A 6,906-nucleotide genomic window follows, 5' to 3' on the forward strand; every position below is an offset into this window, starting at 1 on the left:
ATTTCAAATCTTCATATCAATTTAGGTTAACTTAAACCAGCGGTTCTCAACCTGTGGGTTGCAACCCCTCTGGGGGTCGAACGACCCTCTCACAGGGGTCGCCTAAGACCATCCTGCATATCAGATATTTACATTACGATTCATAACAGTAGCAAAATTACAGTTATGAAGTAGCAACGAAAATAATTTTATGGCTGGGGGTCACCACAACATGAGGAACTGTATTAAAGGGTCGCGGCATTAGGAAGGTTGAGAACCACTGCTTTAAAGCTGAACTTCTGTATGTGTCCATTTAAGGTTGGTGTCTTCTCGATGATCTGTTCAAATCATTTATGCCAAAATGTGAATAAGTGTTAATATGTGCCCCCTTCTCCACGGGTAACATATTTGCATTTTAGCAGTGGTTCAAAGCAAATACTGAGGATTCTATGTGTCCTGGCAGGCGTCAGGGGAGACTGTTCAGGAACAGTAAGTCCTTTGGTTCTTACCACATATACCCACAGGGCCTTGGACCAGCCCTGAGCAAAAAAAGCACAAATTATACTCTAACCCTCACTGCACACCTGGCCTACTACTGCATCCACAGAAGTAGTACTTTTGTTTCCAACCTCCCAGAAGTCTGCGACATCAAACAGTTTTTCAAAGTAAGAGAAAAAGCAGTTTAATAGTGGGACTAATTTTTAGTTTTGCAGCTGGGGCTTCCTTTGGGGTCCGTTCTTTTAGAAATAAGTGCCTCATTAATAATGGGCACAGAATTCAACAAGGGAGCCATCATGAGGGAAGAGAGGCCATGAAGAACACTATGATGAATGGAAAACTGTGTGAGAGATCAGGGGCGTAATTGAAAATGAGAAATGTAGGGAGGTTTTCATAGTTACATGTATTTTATTTAAAGGAAAGATCAGGTAGATTCTGAAGTGGAAATAAGCAACATGTGATTTGCAGGAAAATCTGGCTGATCATCTTTTTGGGTGATAGCAGCATTGTCTAATAAATAGTGGCATTGGCCAATATAAAATGATGCCCAAGGTGCCTGCTCTGTTGCTAAAGAAACCCCCCTTTGCCCAACCTCAGTTTCCTGGTGTGCTCTGTGAGACGGCCTGTGGTTCTGTTTCTATCCATGCGCACTCAATTTTGCAACAATAAACCGGCAGTCATACTCTCCATCACAACTCATACATATTGTTTTAAAGCAGTTGGTAACGTTGGGTTTCTTCAGAAAACATATTTTTCATATACTTTTTGGATTTTTCCCCTCTTTTGAGGGAGAGGAAGTTTGAAGGTAACCAACTTGGGCTCTTCTGTAGCTTAAAATTCAAAAGTTTGTAGCCCTTGGCCATGGATGAAGTGGTGTGTGGTTTAATTATATGCTATAAGAGAATTACTAGCTGAGAGGCATTATAGCAGGTGCTACCATGGCAGGCATGGGGCTGGGCTGATGGGTTCAAGTCCTGCTTTCCCCCACAAAGGCTGCTGTGCAAACTTTGGCAAGTCCTTCAGTTTCATCATAAAAATATGAAAATCATAAATACCGTAAATTAGGAGAATTAAGTGACTTAATATATGAAAAGTGCTTAGAATAGTGCCTGATGTAGTAAATGCCACATCAGTTGTTATTAGAACTAAATTGAAAGGCTTTTATATTCATACTAGAAGCCCGTTGCACAAAGATTCACGCAATAAGCCTTTCTTCCCCTGGCTGCTGTCACCGGTTTTCCTCTGGCACCCAGGACCTAGACCTTTGGTCCAGCCATAGCGGAGAAGCCAAGCCTTTTCAGTCTTCACTCCACTCCTGTGTATGCAAATGAACTGCCATCTTTGTTGGGTTAATTTGCATAGTCACTCTGATTGGCTGGTGGGCGTAGTAGAGTGACACGAATTTGCATGTTTCTCTTTTATTAGTGTAGATAAAGAAAAAACTGTCAAATAGTTCATTCTAATTAGAAGGAGAAAAGAGAGTGATTCTCCAATATATGGTTTCTATGGCTAAAATGTAAGTTTTGTTGTGATAAATGCACAGTTTATATTGGTGTGTGGCTAATATTTATTGAGCACCCACTGTTTTCCAATTACTGTGCTAAAGAGTTTACATATTTTATTTAATTATCACAACAACCTTATGAGGTAGATACTATTATCCCCACTTTACAGATGAGAAAACTGAGGTTAAGAGGAAGTGAACTTCTAAAGGTCCAAGAGCTAGTATATGATGTAATACTTAAAGGTTGGTGCCCTCAAAATATGCTTGTAACTCTCACAATATAGATATTGTTGTATAGCAGTGATGGCGAACCTATGACACATGTGTCAGAGGTGACACGCGAACTCATTTTTTTTGGTTGATTTTTCTTTGTTAAATGGCATTTAAATGTATAAAATAAATATCAAAAATATAAATCTTTGTTTTACTATGGTTGCAAATATCAAAAAATTTCTATATGTGACATGGCACCAGAGTTAAGTTAGGAGTCTGCGCTTTTTATCAGAACTTAGTAAGACAAATGAAGTCGGCTTCATTTATTCCCCACCCTCTGGATTGTTGGCTGTATGCCATGTCTTAATCAGAATGAGGATACCTCAGGGCCTTAAAGGGGTTTTCTCCTCCTTAATGTTCATAGCTTTTTGTGGCTCAATATTACCCGGACTTAGTAGGAATAGTTTTGTACCTTCTTCCCACCCCAAAAAAGCAACAATTTCTCTAATTCCTTTCCTATATAAGGGATACATCCTGACTTGTGGCATCATAGCTGCAAGTAGTAAATGATGATTGGGGTAAAGCAGTCTGGCAGAGGGACGCTGGCGTTTGCCTCCTGGTTTACTATCGTGTTTGTTCTGAGAAGCAACATCGCCACGGAGGGAGATGCCCACTGTTGTGCTTTTCAGAGAGCACAGAAAATTTGCTCATCTCCATTGCCTGCTGGCATTGGGTTTCCTGCAGCTGCTCTCTGTTCTCATTTCATCCTTAATTAGCCTGTCTCGTATTATATATGGCTTGCAAGACACTCCTGCTACACTCAGAAGTTTGACTTTGAATCTTCAAATAAGATCATTCAGCAGATCTAAGTAGGGCATCTCCATCTCCTCTTGGCAGTCGGCAGCGTTTGCTGTTCTGTTCCTCTGCATGTGGTGAGATAGAGCTGCATCTGATGCCTCCTGTGAACGACACGCGGCCTATTATGACATTTCTCATCTCTGAATTCCTGCAGGATCCACAGTCTGTAATGCACTGGCTCATACTGGCTTGTTTTGGAGCAGTTTCATGTGTGAAGAGGCGGGAGCACCGGTGTGTCTCCTTGAGAATCTGACTCAGGGATGGGCAGTGGTGAGCTTAATAAAGGAGGAAATGGAGAGAAACAAGGGGGAAGGTATTATGTCTGCCTTACCTCCCAGATTAGATTGCCGGCTTCTCAGCCCAGAGGTCAAATCTGTTGTTCCTCTCTCCTTTCATGCTTACTGGAGTATTAGGCAAGCAGTGAGTCTACAGTGTAGACTTATTGCCTGAAGGCCTAGGTTTTACTTTAATTCGTAGACTATGCCAAAAAAGCTACCATTTCCAGTCCTTTGAACTTAATGCAATCCAAAGCAAGTACAGTTTTCTGCAGTCGTTATTGAAATGTTATTTACATTGAATTGGAGGGTTCTCTGAATTGGTTTTAGATCGGTCACTCACAGAACCGTAATCCTCATTATGGAGGACAAACCTCTGCTCCGGTGGCGCAGTGGAGATAGTCATGACAACAGAAGTGCATGTATTTGTAAAGCGTAGGTGCTATTCTGAGGAAAATGCTAAAGGCGACATCCTGTAAATGCCTACAGTGCTGCAGTGAATAAAACCTCCTTCTCACCGAGAGGGTTGCAGTTGGCCCCAAGAAGGAGTCAGTGGCTCAGTGACCAGGACTAAGAGGTACGCAGTGTGCACCTTGCACCTCTGTCAGAAATCAGTTGACCATATGTTTGTAGATCCATTTCTGGACCTTTATTCTGTTCTATTGTGTTATATCTTTTTATCTTTACTGACCTCTACTGATCACGATAACTTTATAGTACAATTTAAAATCAGGTTAGGTCCTTCAACTTTGTACTTCTTAAAATTATCCTGATTATTCTAGAATCTTAACTTTTTCATACCCATTTTAGAATCAATTTTACAAAAACACCTGCTAGAATAATGATTGGGAGTGCATTAAATCTATAGATTAATTTGGGAAGAAGGGGAATAATGGCATCTTAACATTGCGTCTTCCACTCCATGAGCATGGAATATCTTTTCTCCAACAACTTTTACAGCTGTAAGTGTAAAGAACTTAGTTGTCTTTTACTGTACTTATTTTTAGCCATTTTTTTTATTGGCTTTAATGTGCCTCTGAGTTTTTTTTTTTTCTTTTTCTTCTATGTCTTACTAGAGGCCCAATGCACAAATATTTGTCACTGGGGATTGGGGGGTGTCCCTCAGCCGGGCCTGCACCCTCTCGCAGTCCGGGAACCCTTGGGGGGTGTCCGCCTGCCAGCTTAGGCCCAATCCAAGCCGGCAGTCAGACATCCCTCTCGCAGTCTGGGGCTCTTGCAGTCCAGGACCCCTCACTCCTTACCACCCACCTTCCGCGGAGGCGGTAGAGGCTCCCGCCACCGCTGCTGGGCTCACAAGCCATGGACGGCTTCTGGGTGAGCGGCACTCCCCCTGTGGGAGCACACTGACCACCAGGGGGCAGCTCTTGCTTGTGTTGAGTGTCTACCCCATGGTGGTCAGTGTGCTACTGGTTGTTCCACCGTTCAGTTGATTTGCATATTATGCTTTTATTATATAGGATAGGATTTCAAAGCCAGGACTATCAGAACAGAGGTCCTTTTGAATAGAAGTGGTGAAAGCAGGCAGCCTTGCTTTGATCTCATGAGAAAACAATTTTGTCTTTCACCATTAAGTATGATGTTAGTGGTTGAATTTTTTTTATTCTCACTTGAGGATATGCTTATTAATTTTAGAGAGAGAGGAAAGGAGGGAGAAAGAGAGAAACATTGAATGGTTGCCTCCCGTACTCACCCCAGCCAGGGATAGAACCCGCAACCTAGATATGTGCCCTGACCTGGAATCAAAGCTGCACCTTAAATCTATTGGTGTGTAGAGTGACACTCCAACCACCTGAGCCACCCACTTACGGCAATGGTCGAATTTTTTTATAGATGCTCTTTGTCAGGTTGATGAAGTTCCTTAATATTTCTAGTTTGCTCAGCATTTTTCATGAACAGATATTGAATGTTGTCAAATGCCTCTTCTCTATCAATTGTAATGATCATAGGCTTTCCCCCCTATATTCTGTTTATCTGGTGAATGTGAATTACATTGATTAATTTTCAAATGTTAAACCAACCTGCATTATTAAGCTAAACCATACTAGGTCATGATGTGCTATCTTTTTTACATCATTGTATTTTATTTGTTTATATTTTGTTAAAAAATATTTGACTCTGTCTTCATGAGGGTATTTTTCTGTATTTTCTTTGATAATTTCTCTGTCAGGTTTTGTATTATAGTTCTACTGGCCTCATAAAATGAGTTAGGCAGTTACCCTCCTCTTTTTAAAATGTTTGGATACTATTGTTGTTATTTCCACTTACTTTAAGTGTGTTTCCCTTTATTTCAGGAAGCATTAATAGCTACTTTATATCTGATATCATAATGTTGGCATTTGTTGATTGTTTTTCTCTTAAGAATTTATCACATTTTTCTTATTCTTTGTGTGTTTAGCAATTTTGAAATGTGCCCTTGATGTTATGAATATTATATTGTTTAGGCTCTAAGTTCCTGTTATATTCCTCTGAATATTGTTGATATTTTTGCTTCAGCAGACAATCAACCTCGTTATATTCAGTTAATTGCTCAAGGTACTGCTGATGTTACAAGACCAGTTATACAAATTAGACTTTAATTTTTTGGATGTTTTTAGTCCTGTTGTTAGAGATGCACTCCAAAGATAAATATGTAAAATCATCTCAGTTGAAAGAGAAACTAGTTGTTGATTGTTCCTCAGTTGGGAAAAAAGTATTAAAAAGGACAAAGCATAGACTAGACAATCTGTCTTTAGCAGGGATCACTCCTAGGATAAGATGGTGTGTATATACTCATTCAGAAAATATTTATTAAGCACCTACAATGTGTCACATACTATTCTGAGTACTGGGAATACAGCTCTGAAGAGCACCATTGGATCCTATCGCCATCACCTTTTACTTTCTCAAGGGCTTTATACCTGCAATTGTCACCTTTTCCTTCTGCATTAGTTTTACTTCTGTACAATACTATTACCATCTATATATGCATGTAATAGCCCCCTATTAGGGGGGAAAACTCCTTTGACCTGAAACCCCCTTTTAGTTACTTCTCTATTCTCTTTTATAGCAACTGTATTTAAGGGTAAACTCAGTATTTCCACTTCTTTTGCTCATTCTCTTTGAACACACTCCAATCATGCTTTTGTGTTCACCACTCGACTGAAATTGCTATTGTCAGTGCCTCATTAAAAATCCATGTTCTGACCAACTCCACCACTTACATCTTAGTGTAGGCTAAGATCGTCTCCTAACTGAGCTCTCGGGTTCCGCCAGTCGCTTCTGCACATAGTAGCAGTCTGTGTATATTTGAGTTTGATTACTGAATGTTTTCCCCACTAAAATTAGAGTAAGGACTTGGTCTGTTTTGTTCACTATTGTCTTCCCTCTCAGACAAGCATGGTCAGGACAGATGTCTCTGAGGAGAGGGCATTTGAGCTAAGAATGAAAGGGAGCCAGCTATGCAAACGTCTAAGATTGCACTCCAGGCAAAGGGAAGGGCCCTCCAGTGGAAATAAGCTTGTCATGTTTGGGGGGGCAATAAGGGCAGTATGTCTAGAATATAGCAAATTATGGAAAGAG

At 40.5% G+C, this 6,906-nt stretch overlaps 1 protein-coding gene across 2 annotated transcripts in view; it reads left to right on the forward strand.

The window, feature by feature from the left end:
- FER (FER tyrosine kinase) overlaps positions 1-6,906 on the forward strand; it is a 288,769-nt gene that overhangs the window by 268,274 nt on the left and 13,589 nt on the right. The window lies entirely within an intron of this gene.

This window comes from Myotis davidii, unplaced genomic scaffold (genome assembly GCF_000327345.1).
Source record: "Myotis davidii unplaced genomic scaffold, ASM32734v1 scaffold812, whole genome shotgun sequence".
Lineage (NCBI taxonomy): Eukaryota > Metazoa > Chordata > Mammalia > Chiroptera > Vespertilionidae > Myotis > Myotis davidii.